A 15054-nucleotide genomic window follows, 5' to 3' on the forward strand; every position below is an offset into this window, starting at 1 on the left:
TGTATTTGTGTGTGTGTGCACATGTGTGTGTGCACGTGTGGGTGGGGGGGGGGTGTTTCAATGGGCTAGAAGAACAAGCAGGGAGGTCTGGCCCATTAGGCTCACAAACTGCTGTGTTATTACTATTGCAGCTACTACCAACAATGGCTTCCATTGCTAGGGCACTTTATTTTAAAGTATTTGACCTGCATGGTCTCATCTGGTTTCCTCAGAAGCCCTCGGGTCTCAGCTGATAGATTCTCTTTTGCAGAAAGTTAAGATGTTTAACGTGATCAAGCTTTGGAAGAGGAAGGCTGTACCTCATGGTCTAGGCAGATGTGCTCCCTAAAAGTTTCAGGTAAGCTGCCGACTCTCCCTGCCCAAGGGGACTATGGTGAGCTCTGCCACCTCCTGGCCAGGCCTCTGGTGTGGCCCCCAAACCACCACGAGGTCCCTCTGTTTCCTCCCCGAGAATCGCGGAGCTCAAACGGGACCCTATAGTGGAAGTGAATGTAAAGCTCACTTAATTCAAAGCCCAAGGGGTCACATGATTTGCCCAGCATCTGAAGGTCAGTGACAGGGCTGGGACCAGACCCCTGCTCTCCTGGTTCCCACTGCTCTGGGCATGGTCACAGCCTAAACACACAGTAGGTGCCTTTTCAAAGGAAGGCATAATTACCTCTGGAGATGCAAACACTCACTCCAGTTCTAACCACTTCTGCCTCTGGGGGATATCGTGCTTTCTAAAAATGCAGCAGTTTCATTTGAAGTGCTGACTCTGGGGTGTTTTTTATCCTCTCCTGCCCCCAACCTGCTGAATGGTTTCTATTTTCCCACCCTCTCCCACACCAATCTGCAACCCAGACGCTCCATGCGCTTGGTCAGGTCTGTCCCGAGGGGTTCCGGAGTGCCCCCCGACTCCATCTGCTTCTGAGTCCTGGGCTTCCTCACCCGTCTTCACCCAGCCTCGGCCAGATCAACTCGGGGTCAGCTCTCCAGGAAGCCCTTCTGGCCCCCTTGTCCCACCCCAGCCACTTGTGGTCCAGGGGTCCCTCCTTTGCTGGCTTCTCCTGGGTGGGGGCCCTGGGCTGGGCAGGCAGATGCAAAGATGAGCAAAATGTGGCACCTGTCTGAAGAGAGCAATGACACAGGGAGACAGGACAGTGCTGGGCTTGTAGTGCTTCCTTCTCTTGCCAGTCACACTGTCCCCTAGTCTGTCCCCTGCTGTGCACCCCAAGCGGCCTGGGAGGCAGTCTTAACCCCATCTGTGTCCCTGCACCGAGCGCAGGTCCAGGCGTACACATCCTGTCCCTTCAGTGGACGCACGAACCACTAAACGAGTGAATGAATGGACCCAGCATGAAGGTGTGTGCGGGTGCGTAAGACGCCATGCAAACCTAGATGCTCCCCGCAGACTGCCTGCCTGTTGGGCACATGTGCTGATGGAGAACTTCCCTGAGCCCATACGCCGGCGGAGAAACAAAGGCATCCCCCTTCCCAAGAAACTCCTGCTGAAATACTCGGCAAACATGCTCATTTCTAGCAAACTGGGGTCAAAGATCAGGTTCCATCAGGACGAGAATTTATGTAAGTGATTTATGAAAGGAATGCTCCCGGGGCCCCAGGTGGGAGTGGGACAATTTCAGGAACAATTTGGCCCCAGCCTGATCCTGCAGGGAGTCCTGGAGCATGTGTTACCCCTGTGATGGCTTGTTCTATGTGTCACTTGGCTGAGCTAAGGGGGCCCAGGTAGCTGGCAAAACATAACTTCTGGGTGACTGTGTGAGGGTGTTTCCAGAAGAGATTACAGGTTGAGTTGGCTGAATAAAGATCACCCCTCCCAACTCGGTGGGCATCACACAGTCCCTTTAGGGCCCAAATAAAAAGGCAGAGGAAGGGCAAATTCTTTCTCTATGTGAGCTGGGACACCCTTCTCCTGCCATCAGACACTGGTGCTCCTGGCTTTCCAGTCTTCGGACTGGGAACAACACCTACACCATCAGCTCCCCTGGTTCGCAGGCCAACCTTCCTGGTTTTTCAGCCTGCAGACGGCATCATGGGACTCAGCCTCCAGAACCACGTGAGCAATTTTTGTAATACATCTCCTCCTGTCTGTATCTCTATCTGCATCTCCACCTATGTTCATGTCTATACCTATATCTATATCCATCCATCCTTTTGCTTCTGTTTTTCCAGAGAACTTGACTAATGCATCTCAAAGCTAAGCCCAGAGGAACTCAGAAGCCCTTTGGACCCCAGGAGCTGGCAGACAGGCCTCTGAAGGAGCCTGGGCCAAGAGAGGCAAAGGCCAGGAAGCTGGGGTTCTCAGAGGAACACCTACACCTTGTTCGAAAGCCCTGGGAAGGGAGACCTCGTGCTTCAATCTTTTCCTTCAGAGTCTAGGTGACAAATGCCGAAGGCCCCATTCAGTTCTCTCTGAACGCCCTGTACCCATCCTGCAATCACATCCTCTGGATGGACAGAGAAGGTCGATGCCTCGGCCATGGGCTGAACCCAAACACGGGCTCTGCCTCCAGTCCTAAGACGGGCTCTGCCTGCGCCCTCAAGTCCTTTGCTAAAGACTCTATCAGGCTGTCCGGGTGAGCAGGGGTGGCTCCGTTAACCCAGGAAGACAGGGAACAGTCCTTCTGAAGGTCAAAGCCAATTTCTGAGAAGCCTGGTAAACCGCTGGGGATGATGGAAGAGAAGGATGCCACGGGCCCTGCGGGCTGAGGACAAAGAGACCAGGGCCCCCTTTCCTTCCTGGCTTGAGTTTATTTCTAGAAAATGTTACTTTTTTTTTTTTTTTTTTTTTTTTAATCATTAAAAGCTATATGCAGGAGTTCCTGTCGTGGCTCAGTGGTTAATGAATCCGACTAGGAACCATGAGGTTGCGGGTTCGATCCCTGGCCAGTGGGTTAAGGATCCAGCGTTGCCGTGAGCTGTGCTGTAGGTTGCAGATGTGACTCGGATGTAGGCTGGCGGCTACAGCTCCGATTGGACCCCTAGCCTGGAAACCTCCAAATGCCATGGGTGTGGCCCTGAGAGGACAAAAAAAAAAGCTATATGTGTCGAACGCACGGCCAAAATATTTTAGTAGGACACGCCATCACCGCCTCAGTCCCTGCTGTCTCTTGTTCTTAAGAATGAAAGCATTTCTCTCCAGAAAAATGAGGGCTAATGTTAGGAAGACGTGCTTTGGGAATTACACCACTTAACAGATTCCGTAAGTGTTTACAGCAAACACAGCCTCCGTGGAAACTTTGGAGGGAAAGAGGAAGCCCTTCCAAGCCTTTATGAAAGGTAGCGGCACCCCCTCCAACACCGACGCCGGGGAGAAGGCGTGGATCACAAATAAAAGAGCATCTCAGAATTCAAAAGGAGGAAGCATAGCCGGAGGGGAAGAGGGGAGGCAGAGACACATGAAAAAGACATCATTCCCACTTTGCTGATTACAGAGCGCAACCAAATCCTCCCACGCCGGAAAGAACAAAGTGCTCGTTGCGAGCAGCCCTGGAGCAGAAGGGGATAGTGGCGGAATCCCTTCTTATTAAGGAGCAATTAAGTTATTAGGAGATCTCAGAGAAGTTCCTAGGGAACAGAGCCACTTTGTACACTACAAACGACCTCTGAGCCCTTTACAAAATCACAAGCTGCAGCACCGTTGTGTTCCTGGGTAGTTTTTGGCTGCTATGTTCGCTCATTTACTCAAGAAGTCAAGTGCAGGCCACAGCAACCCATCTGTATGGACCCGCAAAGTCCTGAAGAAGAAAGGATCCTACCTGGGGTTAGAAAACCTAGACTCCAGTCCCCACTTGGCCAGGGGTGTGGTCTGTCCCATGGATTTAAAACTCTAGGGGCTCAGGTTTCTCCCCTATAAAACGAGACTCTGATAATGCTTCTCCGAGCAGGTGAAATGGCTGTGTAAACCAACCAGTCCTTTCCAAAGGTGAGTTATTATTTTTGTACAGTTCCCTGTCGGAATGCGGCAACCACATACCCCTGGTTTGCCCAGAAGAGTCCCAGATTACACCTGTTTTCCCAGCCCCTTTTCACTTTTACCCGTGTCTCAGTTTGACAGATAAATGATACCATCACCTACTGGTAGAACCATCTGTTCAAGAGAAAAGCGTGAGAAGCAGCCCAGAGTTCCAACCTGACTTGTCCCGTGGCAGCAAATTTCCATATCTCACTAGTCATTCGGGAAGCTTCCCCTTGGCCCGACAATACCTGCTCTTTTTGAAGCTGCATCCAAATCAGGTGTGAAAATGAACTGTGTTCACAGAAATGCATATTCTGCGGTACACACACAACATAGTTTCTCAAAAAAAAAAAAAAAGAAAAGAAAAGAAAGAAAGAAAAAAGAGGGAAAAATCGTGATTTGTAGAACACCCACTATGAATGCAGAATCTGGGCATAAGGAAGTGTTTTCCTGCACAAAGGCGTCCTTGAGTTCAAAAACTGAATTACGGTATTTCAAGGTATCATTGCTGACCTCTACAATAAGCACAAAGCACTGGCTGAGCCTGGCAGCAGCTGAAACCCCAGAGAGCTGGAGCTTACCCACGGAATGAGGCTGCTGAGCTGTGGTTGGGTGGGAGACAGCGCTGAGGCCAGGGCTTGGATCCTAACTCTCGGCTCCCCTGCCCTGTTTCTATTTCCTGACTTGGGGAGGGGCTGGTACCTACCTCCTGGTGCTGTTTTGAGGGCTAGGAGGGCTGGTGCTGGTAGGGTTTCCACAGCCCCTGACACAGCAGATTGCCTGTGAGTTGCAGAAAGGCTTGTCATTCTCAGTCCTGCTACTCCCAACAGATGGCCTGCCAGAGTCAACGAGCACCTTCTCAGGTAGCCAATACATGGCTGAAGCAAGGGGCCAGCCTCCGACATCCCTCTTCAACTCTGGCCTTGATCCAAACACTCGTGAGAGTTGTCCAGATTCTCAAGTGTGGTCTGTGAATTTGGATCCTAGCGGCACCCATTAGCCATTGCCCCAATAATGCTGCTATCAACTACCCCAAACCTCAGGGGCTTGGCAAGACAGCAACGATTTATCCTCACCAACGAGCTGGTGTCCACTAATCGAGGCTGGGCTCTGCTTCCGCCTGCTTGGACTGGGAGGGTTTCAGAGGCAGCTCTGCAAAGGACCTGTCTTTCCTCTTCCTGCTGCAACCAGGGCCCTACCCAGAGGATCCTCCTCTGATGACAACGGCAGGGGAGAGAGGGCCAGTGGAAACCCTCCAGGCCTCTCAAGGTCTGGGACCAAAATCAGTCACTGTCACATATCATTGACACATACCATGGACCAGAGCCAGTCACATGGCCAAGCCCAAAGTCAACACTCCCCGCAAAGGACCACAGCAAGGATATGGTGGGAGAAGGGGTTAAAGAACTGGGCTCAATTCACAGTATCTCATCTTCTGAAGAAGAGGATGGAGCAAACAAATTCTGAGTCCCTCTTACGGGCTAGGACTTGTTGCAGCTTTAAGAAGCCCTATGAAGTAGATAATTTATCTTTGTTTTATAGATAAAGAGACGGAAGGCGAGGACTAAATCAATTAGCTTTCGCTAAATAACAAAGCACTCCCACCATTTATCTAGCTCACGACCTGCCCAGCAACCTGGGCTGGGCTAGACGGGCTCTTTAGAGCTGATCTCCGCTGAGGCCGCTATGCATCCACGGTCAGCCGGCAGGTCGGCTGGAGGCTGGTGGCTGGAATGGCCTCGCCCACCCACGTGGTGGTCATCTGGCCATCGGCCAGGCAATAGGGAAGCCCAGGCCATGTGTCCCTCCCCACCCGGCAGATAAGCCAGGGTCTGTTTCCATGTGGATATCCTGATCCGCAAGCAGCGAGAGAGCCGTCCCCCTGTGTGCAGGCACTTTTTCCACCCTCACTGGCAGGAGGCCAGCCTGGAGCCCGCGTGGGAGGGGACGAGCCATGGGAGCAGGTAGAGGAAGTGAAGTAACTGCCGGGCCCTTGGGAAATCTCCACAAGCACCTTGCTCAGGGCACACAATCAATGCAGGGCAGGCTTCCTTCTTTGGTGTTTTGGGCTGCCAGGCATGTGGGAAGCACAGCCTGCCAGGCATTTGTGTGCCAGACACGCATCACCTTCCACCAGGCCACATACACTGCCTGATCCTCCCTGGACTCATACACAACCCGAGAGGCTCACGTCGCAGGAGGTAAATTAAAATTAACCAATAAATGTATTTACGTGACCTTTAGACAAGCGATGTGAATGTCTCGGAGGCAAAATTCACTTTCAGAAAAAGAAATCCTGCACATGTGACTCTAGACTAATTCTCAGAAAGCATCTTGATAGGCGCACATAGGGGATATCGTAGGTCTCTGACTTGTCAGGCTGTTGCTGGGCCTGGTTTCTAAAGGAGCACCTAGGGTTGGCTGAAGCTGCCCAGGGCTCAGCAGGGCACCGACTTGTCAGGCTGTTGCTGGGCCTGGTTTCTAAAGGAGCACCTAGGGTTGGCTGAAGCTGCCCAGGGCTCAGCATGAGCCCTGACTGCGGAAACATGTTCAAATGCACGCACCCATTTTGCATCCTCTGTCTGGACAAACGCAAAATCATTTTCCAAATTGCAGGGGGTGGGGCGGGGGGAAATGTGTTCGGTGTTTTTGCAATTAGTCACGCTTCGGAATATCCTGGGGAAAGTCTACTCTTGAGTTATTATTGACATAGTGAAGTGGAAGAGGTTAAAAAGAAGGCTGCAGGCACCATTAATTAACCTCGCCATTATTTTTATTTCCCCGTGCATTTTTCTGACGGGTGGGAGATCACGGGGTCAAACCCTGTTAGAGCTGCAGGCGTCCGGGTGCTCGCCCAGCCCGAGCCTCCTGCCTTCCAGAGACGGAAGGACTGAACAGAAGGCAATCTTCACAACCACTGCAGGCTGCCCGGCGGGCACGCATCCTGCTCCCATGCTGTTTGGGAAGTGGTCCTTCCTCCAAAACCTACCAGTCCTCCAGCGGCTGCTTCTGTGCTCCTCCAGGAAGCCTTCCTGGGATGGGTTTCTCCTTCTTCTGTAACCCTCAGCCCTTCCTTAGGGCCTCCTGGCAGCGGGCACTAGCGTTTCCTGCCCAGCTCCCCTCTTTAGGACAAAAGCATTCGTCCCCCAGCTGCCCTCAGCTGCGGTCCTCACTGCCAAGTGCCTGTGGCCACAGAGCAGACTCACTCAGTTCCGTGCCTCGGGGAAGCCTGCAGCCAGGCACAGGCTGAAGCCGGGAGACCAAGGTCAGCCCATGTCCCTCGACGCGGGCCCCTCAGGCTTCGGAGCTGCTGGGGGCCTCCTTCCCCTCCTCAGGACACCTCTGAAGGCAGCTCTCCCTCTCAGAGTCTGTCTCCAGGGAATGTGACCCGAGACATTCTTGGTGGCACCCCGTGTCTTATGGTTTGCTAACTGGGTGCTCTGGGGCTGAAACCACACTGATGTTTATTTTTCTGAAACCTTGATGGCTAAAAACGAGGGAAACTGCAACTCGAAAGGTTCCTCCTTAGCGAAAGGTGGAAGCCCACCTGGTCCCTGCGAAAAGACTGTGCATCCGTCGGTTTGGGGGCGAGGAGGACATTGTGGTGTCCTTGGGGTCACGCAACGTGGAGCCCCAAGCCTGGGATGAAGAGCGTGAGGCCGCCACTCGATCAAACACCCTGCACTGATGCTCCAGGATGTCTCGGCCAGGCAGGAGCGGCACCTCCTCAGGGGACGCAGTCGTGGGTGGGGAGTCAGTCCTGTCCTTCTCTGGCCGACAGGAAGCACATGGCCTCGAACCGACTCAGGTCAGAGGAAGACGATGAAAGCCATCCCCTCACCCCGGGAGGAGCCGGCGGGCCCTGCCCAGCATGGCCGTCTGGGATGGACACCCAAGGAGAGGGCCAAAACGGGGCCCCCATGACTCCGGGAGATGTGATTTCCGGGATCTGTTTAGATTTTGTGTTCCTTTACACCACGGCTCTGGTGTCACCCTCAAGCCTCCGTGGCCTGTAGACATAAGGGAGGAGGCTGTGTCCACACTGGGGTGGAGAGGAGCAGACAAGGAGAATGGTATGAAGGAGCGGACGCACCCAGCCGCGGTGACAAACTCATTCCGTCAGCTTCACGGGATGGACGCACTCTTCAGAACCTCAGGAACACCTGGGGTGGCAGCAGGGGGACGCATGAGATCAGGACTTGTTGGCTGGGAGGCGATGGAGAACTGGGCCCGTGGACTCTGGCTGGGGAGCTGTTTACACCCCTGCTCAAGGTCACAAGCTCCTTGAGAGCAGACGCACGGCTCGTTCCTTCCTTGGGTCACCCTTCATTGCCTGGTAGGGTGTGTGGCCTTCATATTTGGATTCTAAAGCAATCATCCATTACAGAGGGCACAGTGGTGCCACCTGCTCAGGGTCCCAGAGACAGTGAGGGGCAGAGCCTGGGCTAGAACCTGGGTCTCCAGATCCCTGGGTCGGTGCTCCCTCCGTTGGCCATCGTTTACTGCTCGGGAACTATGAGTGCCCTGAGAAGAACTAGGGTCAGCTTCAACCTCCTAGGAGAAAAGAGCCAGTGGGTTCCCTTGAGTCAAGAGTTGAGCACCCATGGGCCAGCAGTCCCCAGCCCAGGGTCTGTGGTGGGCAGAACTCTAAGATAAGCCTTACTCTCATGTACCCCTTCTCTGTGCATATGACGAGCGATCACTCCCGTGATGATGGTATGTGACGTGGCGAGGGGTTCGGCAGCTGTACTTAAGGTTACTGATCAGCTGACCTTATGATAGGAGAGTATCCAGGTGGGCCTAACATAATATCTCGACTTTTCTCTGGCTGGGGGCAGATAGAGAAATCAGAGAGGTTCAAAGCACAAAAAGGATTCAATGCTTCGTCCCCGACTTTGAAGGTGGGGAAGACCACACACAAGGGCTGAAAACTAGGCTGTGGGAGCGGAAAGCAGCCCTGCTCAACAGCCAACAAGGGCACGGGGACCTCAGTCCTACAACCGCAAGGAACCGAATTCTGCCAACAACCTGAATGAGCAGATTCTTCCCTAGATAAGAGCCCAGCAGGCTGACACCCTGATTTCAGTTCTGTGAGACCCTGAGCTGAGCCCAGCAGAGCCCAGTGGACTTCTACCCATGGAATGATGAGATAATGGGTGTTTTTCTAAGTCACCACATATGTGGAGATTTGTTATACAGAAACGGACGACTGATGCCGTCTTCTCTGAAAGCTCCTTGCAGTAGGTTCTGGAGCACGGCAGCCTGTGGATGAATCTGTTACTCATATCAGCCGCACAACCTCTGAACCTCGGTTTCCTCATCGTAAAGCGATGGATAAACACCTATCTTTCAGGTTGGCCCCGTTTACTGGAGTCTGAGGTGAGTGGCCACGCTGGGGAGAGCCCTTAATCACTCGGCACCTCACGTGTCTCCTTGGAAAACGGGGCCCCATTAGTTCTTATCTTAACATTACTGTAAGGATCAGATCAGATGAGACCACGGACAGACGACACAACCGCTATGTTCTTTTGTGTGTGTGTGCGCGCACGTCTTTTTTTTTTTTTTTTGGTCTTTTCTAGGGCCGCACACACAGCATATGGAGGTTGCCAGGCTAGGGGTGCCAGCCTACGCCAGAGGCACAGCAACGCAGGATCCCGAGCCACATCTGAGCCCTATACCACTGCTCATGGCAACACCAGATCTTTAATCCACCGAGCGAGGCCAGGGATCGAACCCACAACCTCATGGTTCCTAGTCGGATTTGTTAACCACTGAGCCACTAAAGGAACTCCATGCTATGTTCTTTATTTACTTCACCAGCCTAAGCAAAAACCACAGGTATCACACACCCAGAAACAGGCCATAAAGGATCCTTCCTGACAGCATATCATCAAGCATCTCATATTTGTGTGCCCTCTAATTACAGAATGTACTGAACACTCAAGACAAAAATGCCTAAATATCAGAGTTCCCATTATGGCGCAGTGGAAACAGACCTGACTAGTATCCATGAGGATGTGGGTTTGATCCCTGGCCTTGCTCAGTGGGTTAAGGATCCAGCCTTGCCGTGAGCTGTGGTGTAGGTCACAGATGCAGCTCGGGTTCCGCATTGCTGTGGCCGTGTCGTAGGCTGACAGCTGCAGGGTGGATGTGACCCCTAGCCTGGGAACTTTCATACACCTCATGTGTGGCCCAAAAAGCAAAAATAAAAATAAAAATGCCTAAATATCATATAATCCCCTTGGTAGCCAAATACCTCAGTGCAATATGCTATTTGCATCAAGAAGTAAGACGTCATGAAAGAGCAGGGAAGCCGGAGATTTTGAGCCCTACTCAGCAGTGAGCACAACTGGCTTCATTATGTTATCAGGAAAGAATCTGTGCCAAAGAAGCCCCATCACCAAAGAGTTTTTGCCCTAAGAAGTCGTCATATCAGAAACCATGTGGTCGTTCGTCTTTTCATTAAGATCCCATCCCCGGGTGTCCCACAGGGGAAGCTCCTGACTAAGACACAGACGGGCAATAAATTAGAGGAGACAGCTGACACATCAGCACGGAGAGGCCACCGGGCCGGCGGGGGGACCGAATGCTCCGGATGTAACTGTCTCCCACTCATGGTGCCACATCTGGGCGCCTGTGATTCATGGGTGCCCCAATCACAGGCCCCATGTTATCTAATAGATTTCTGAAGTTTTCCACCAAGCCTTTTATTTTCAATGACAGTTATTTCTATTAATGGGTGGGCCCTGTCAGTTTCCTGACCCCGGTCGGGGAGAATGTCTTTCTGTTCAAATGGCAGGCATCATTTCTGTGAAGTGATGCATGGAGAGGAGGCAGCCAGAGCAAGGCACCTCACGCCGGGCTGTCACTCAAGTTGACATCTCCATGTCGGAGCATTTTCTCCAAGTTTTCTCCATGTGACCTGCAAGTTAAAGATCAGGGGGCTCCCTTCATCCAAGCCATCCCCGTGCCAATCATCTTTACCTAAAAATGAAAGTTACAAATAAGCCGGCGCCACTGTTCATGCTCCTCTGCCTGGCCCATCTCTTCCCCGTCAGTCTCTCGCCTTCACTACGGATGTGGGGCACCTCTCCTCCCACGTCAGATCACAGATCAGCTGCTCCCCTTCTTCCACTATTTGCCTTCCCTCACCTTCGGTGATGTTTTATAAAACAACTGCGTCCTCCCAGCCTTCACAGGAGAGAAGACTGTTCCTTCCACCTTTCCGCCCTCTCGTCTTTTCCTCTTCCCCCACATCCTCCTCTTCCTCTTTCCTCTCCATCCCTTCTCACTCCTCTTTCTCTCATCCCTCCTTCTTTATTCCCTCCCTGTCCTTGCCTTCACACTAGGAAGTTAAGGTTTGACCCTGCCCTGCCCGGCTCCCTTCTTCACATCTGCTGGCTGCTGCCGCCCCACACCCCTGTCCCAGGACTCTTCCACCTGCCAGTCTGAACCCCTGGCCCTCCTGACGTCTTCCTCTTGCCCTGCCTGAGCCTCCTGCTTGTGACTGAGTCACTTCCCTGATGAGGACCTGCCCCCTCCCCTGAGACCAGCCGCACCTCTCCCCCCAGGACCTCTGCTTCCCTCAAGAGCCACCACCCAGGTAAGAGTACTACTCTACTCATTCATCCCACTCATTTTCATCCAGCACCTTCTACGTGCCAGGCTCTGAGGAAGGGCTGAGGCTTCCAAGGTGAAGGTGACAGTCACAGCCAGGGCTCACAAGACCCATGAAGCCTGACAGAGAAAACAGACACCCAGCCAGCATCTGCTGTCACATGTTCATCATACAGTGACAAGGGTCACAAAGGAAGACTCTGTCATCCATCCCACACGGGTGTGCCCACCCCCGGTGAGGGCCACCCAAAGTGCTGTTCCTTGAGAACTACCTCTGCTTTTAAGAAGCGCCTGCACGTGAGGACTGAAGGGGGCGCACCCTCAACGGTGGACGTGGCCGCCCGCTCTTCTCCCGCATCCTCGGGATGCTGGGCTGGACGCCAGGGACTGGAGCGGGCAAGAAACTGCATTGTGGTCCTTCGCTCAGGAGGGGGCTGACCCGGTCCCCACCCTCATCAGGCTGCCCTGCAGGGTCAGGTGTGTGCCCAGTGCTTTGCGCCTGCAGCACATGCCCCCAGACTCCTCTCCCAGCATCTGCCGTTTCCCTCACTGGGGCGAAGCTTGACTGTGAAGCCGAAGACACAAGTGTGAGCACTGAGGTGTGAGAGCCCCAGGTGTCTCGCTACCACAGCACGAAGGAAAAGGGACTCGAGCAGTGAAGATGGGGAAGCTCATTAGCGTCATCAGCCCCAGTTTCCCACATGTGACGTGGGGATGGTGACAACACAAGAGACCTCTCCAAAGCACCGAGCACGTGGTTTGCACAATGTCGATACTTTTCCCTGCTACGTGCGTCCCCAAGGTCCCAGTGAGACCTGACGCTAACTGACAACGTGAGGGCGCTGGAGGCGTCACAGCGGGAACTGGGCACCCACCTCGACATCCCCAGCGCCGGAGAGGGCCAGGCGCGCAGGCCAGCGCGATGCCACCTCATGCTCTCCTTGCTCCCCCGACGGCGATCACGTGGAGGGAGGCAAACCGAGGGCCGGCAGACCCCGCGGACTGTGGGGAAAGAGGCGTGTACTCTGCACACCAGCCTCCATGTCTTCTACACAGACCGTGGCAACGTGAGGCTCGCACCAACTTTAGGAACTTTTCACCTGACGTTTCTCCTTCCAACTCAGAAGTTCATAGACGTCGCGTGGAAACTACACATCGTCAGCCGACGTTGCTGACCTCATGGCCCAGGTGTCATTGGGCAATCGAATGCTCCACCCGGAAGACCCGCTTGAGGATACGAGGAGTTAAAAAAACCAAAACCGGAGTTCCCGTCGTGGCGCAGTGGGTAACGAATCCGACTAGGATCCATGAGGTTGCAGGTTCGGTCCCTGCCCTTGCTCAGTGGGTTAACGATCCGGCATTGCCGTGAAATGTGGTGTAGGTTGCAGACGCGGCTCGGATCCCGCGTTGCTGTGGCTCTGGCGTGGGCTAGTGGCTACAGCTCCGATTGGACCCCTAGCCTGGGAACCTCCATATGCCGCGGGAGCGGCCCAAGAAATAGCAAAAAAAAAAAAGAAAAAAAAAAACTACTGTTAACTTTTAGACTAAAAGAGCAAGCCAAAGTCAGATAGCTAAACGGGGAAACCATGCACAAACGTCAGTCACAGGGCAGATCAAAGCACACGGCGATCTCTGATAAAGACCAAGAGGGACAACTCAGATTTTTATGTCACATGCTGACAAATGGCTGAAGGAGCAAAAAAATAAAAGCACCCAGTAACCTCATTTCTCAATATGCCGCAGAGATCAAAGGCTGGCCTCAGAAATAACGCAAGAAACGACACACCCTTTGTTTTTACTATTTTGGGGGCAATTTGTTTTTCAGATGTATAACTCAAGGGCTGGAAATTCATGAACCAGTGTCAAGAACGGTCAGTGAGCTGGCTGAACAGCGAGGAATACTGTACTTAGGAGTGATTTTCATGCTTCTCATCCTATCTGCCCCCCTCCCCAGTAAAGAAGGTGATGCAAGACCACTGTAAATTACACTGGATCCCAATTACACCCTCCCATGTCTGAGAATGCTGCTTTTAGATACTGTGACTGTGTGTGCACCTGTCAAATACTCCTTTATTACTACTTGCTGGCATTTTCTCCTCTCATACTACACCCTCATGCCCTGGACTTGTCTCCCTCTCACGTCTCTCCAACATCATCTTGATCATCTTCGAAGTCCAGTCTTTGAACTGCCTACAGTTACACCTTTGTCCACAGCACTGAAAATTACCTCGCTCTCTGTGATTTGCCCAAATGTATAGTCATTTGGCAGCAGGTAAATAAAACACCTAGATGTGCAACGGCCTCAGTTTTTATCTGAACCTCCAGCATAATATAGAGGTACCCTGGATGAAAACTAGCCTACTCGTTTGACCTCCCACATTTGGTTATCATTATATTGTTATTTATTGTTCTTTTTATATAATTTACCAGCTCACCTGGGCAGCCATCTATGGGCCTAATCATGTGGTTAATATCTTACACAAACAATTACCCTTCAAATGTAAATTAGTAAATGGATTACGTATGAATCCAAGAATATTTTGGCAAATACCCCCAGGGAAGCTGGATTGGGACTGAAGCCATGGTAACAGCAATGTATTCAAGCTGGGAGACTCGATGGTGTGTTTGAAAAGCTTAATAAAACATCAAGAGTGTTGATACTGCTGATTGCAGAAAGGTAGCAGGGACGTTTAATCAGGTATCAGGTAACATAAAGAACATAAATAAAATAGATCAGAAGCTTCTGTCTTAAAAATGTCTAGTCTTAAGACTAAAAGGCAGCTTACACTGTCTGGCTTGCAGAGTCAGGTCTTTTTCGTACAGCGGAAATCCTCAAGTCCACTTGCGTGCCCTTCTCCCCCCCCAAAAAAACGGACAGAGTGGCATGTCGGCTAAAACCGGAGCCCTCCCCCCCCCCAAATAGACAGAGTGGCATGTTGGCTAAAACCGGAGCCCTTCTCTCCCCCCCCCCCAAACGGACAGAGTGGCATGGTGGCTAAAACCGGAGCCCTTCTCCCCCCACCAAATGGACAGAGTGGCATGGTGGCTAAAACCGGAGCCCTTCTCCGCCCCCCAACGGACAGAGTGGCATGGTGGCTAAAACCGGAGCCCTTCTCCCCCCCCCCCCCCCCAAATGGACAGAGTGGCATGGTGGCTAAAACCGGAGCAAAGCGTAATAGGACTCAGTTTCCTGAACTCAGGTGTTGTACTGGTCACCTTTCCAAACCTAAACTGCTCTTTAACCACTTGTTGTTCAGTAAATGTTATCAGGAAAGATTTGCCACACTTTTGTTTCAAATTTTAAGAGGTGATTTGCAAAAGCTTTATTTGGCCATGTTGTCAGACCAGGAGTTTGAGTTGATAGCAAACAACAGTCTTGTGGAAAAACTGCTCACAGAGACTGGATCTGACCACAACGTGGAAAATAAACTGGATTTTCCGGGGAAAAAAAAAAAAAAGAAAAGCTTAATAAAATA

General features: G+C 52.2%; 1 long non-coding RNA gene across 7 annotated transcripts in view; it reads right to left on the reverse strand.

Moving 5' to 3' along the window:
• LOC102160613 (uncharacterized) overlaps window positions 1-15054 on the reverse strand; it is a 113402-nt gene that overhangs the window by 52855 nt on the left and 45493 nt on the right. For 2 of the 7 annotated variants that reach the window (XR_014827724.1, XR_014827727.1), the window contains one exon: window positions 6717-8124. The exons of 3 other annotated variants lie outside the window; for them this stretch is intronic. This is a non-coding gene — a long non-coding RNA (uncharacterized LOC102160613). Of the gene's footprint in view, window positions 1-6716; window positions 8516-10648; window positions 10946-11850; window positions 11966-12453; window positions 12806-15054 lie in introns of those variants that run through there. 2 more of the 7 variants (XR_014827726.1, XR_014827728.1) reach the window with 2 other exon arrangements.

Source organism: Sus scrofa, chromosome 14 (assembly GCF_054392235.1).
Source record: "Sus scrofa isolate SSC_HxYL_T2T_F1_AM1 chromosome 14, Sscrofa_HxYL_maternal_Yorkshire_Landrace_v2.0, whole genome shotgun sequence".
Taxonomy (NCBI): domain Eukaryota; kingdom Metazoa; phylum Chordata; class Mammalia; order Artiodactyla; family Suidae; genus Sus; species Sus scrofa.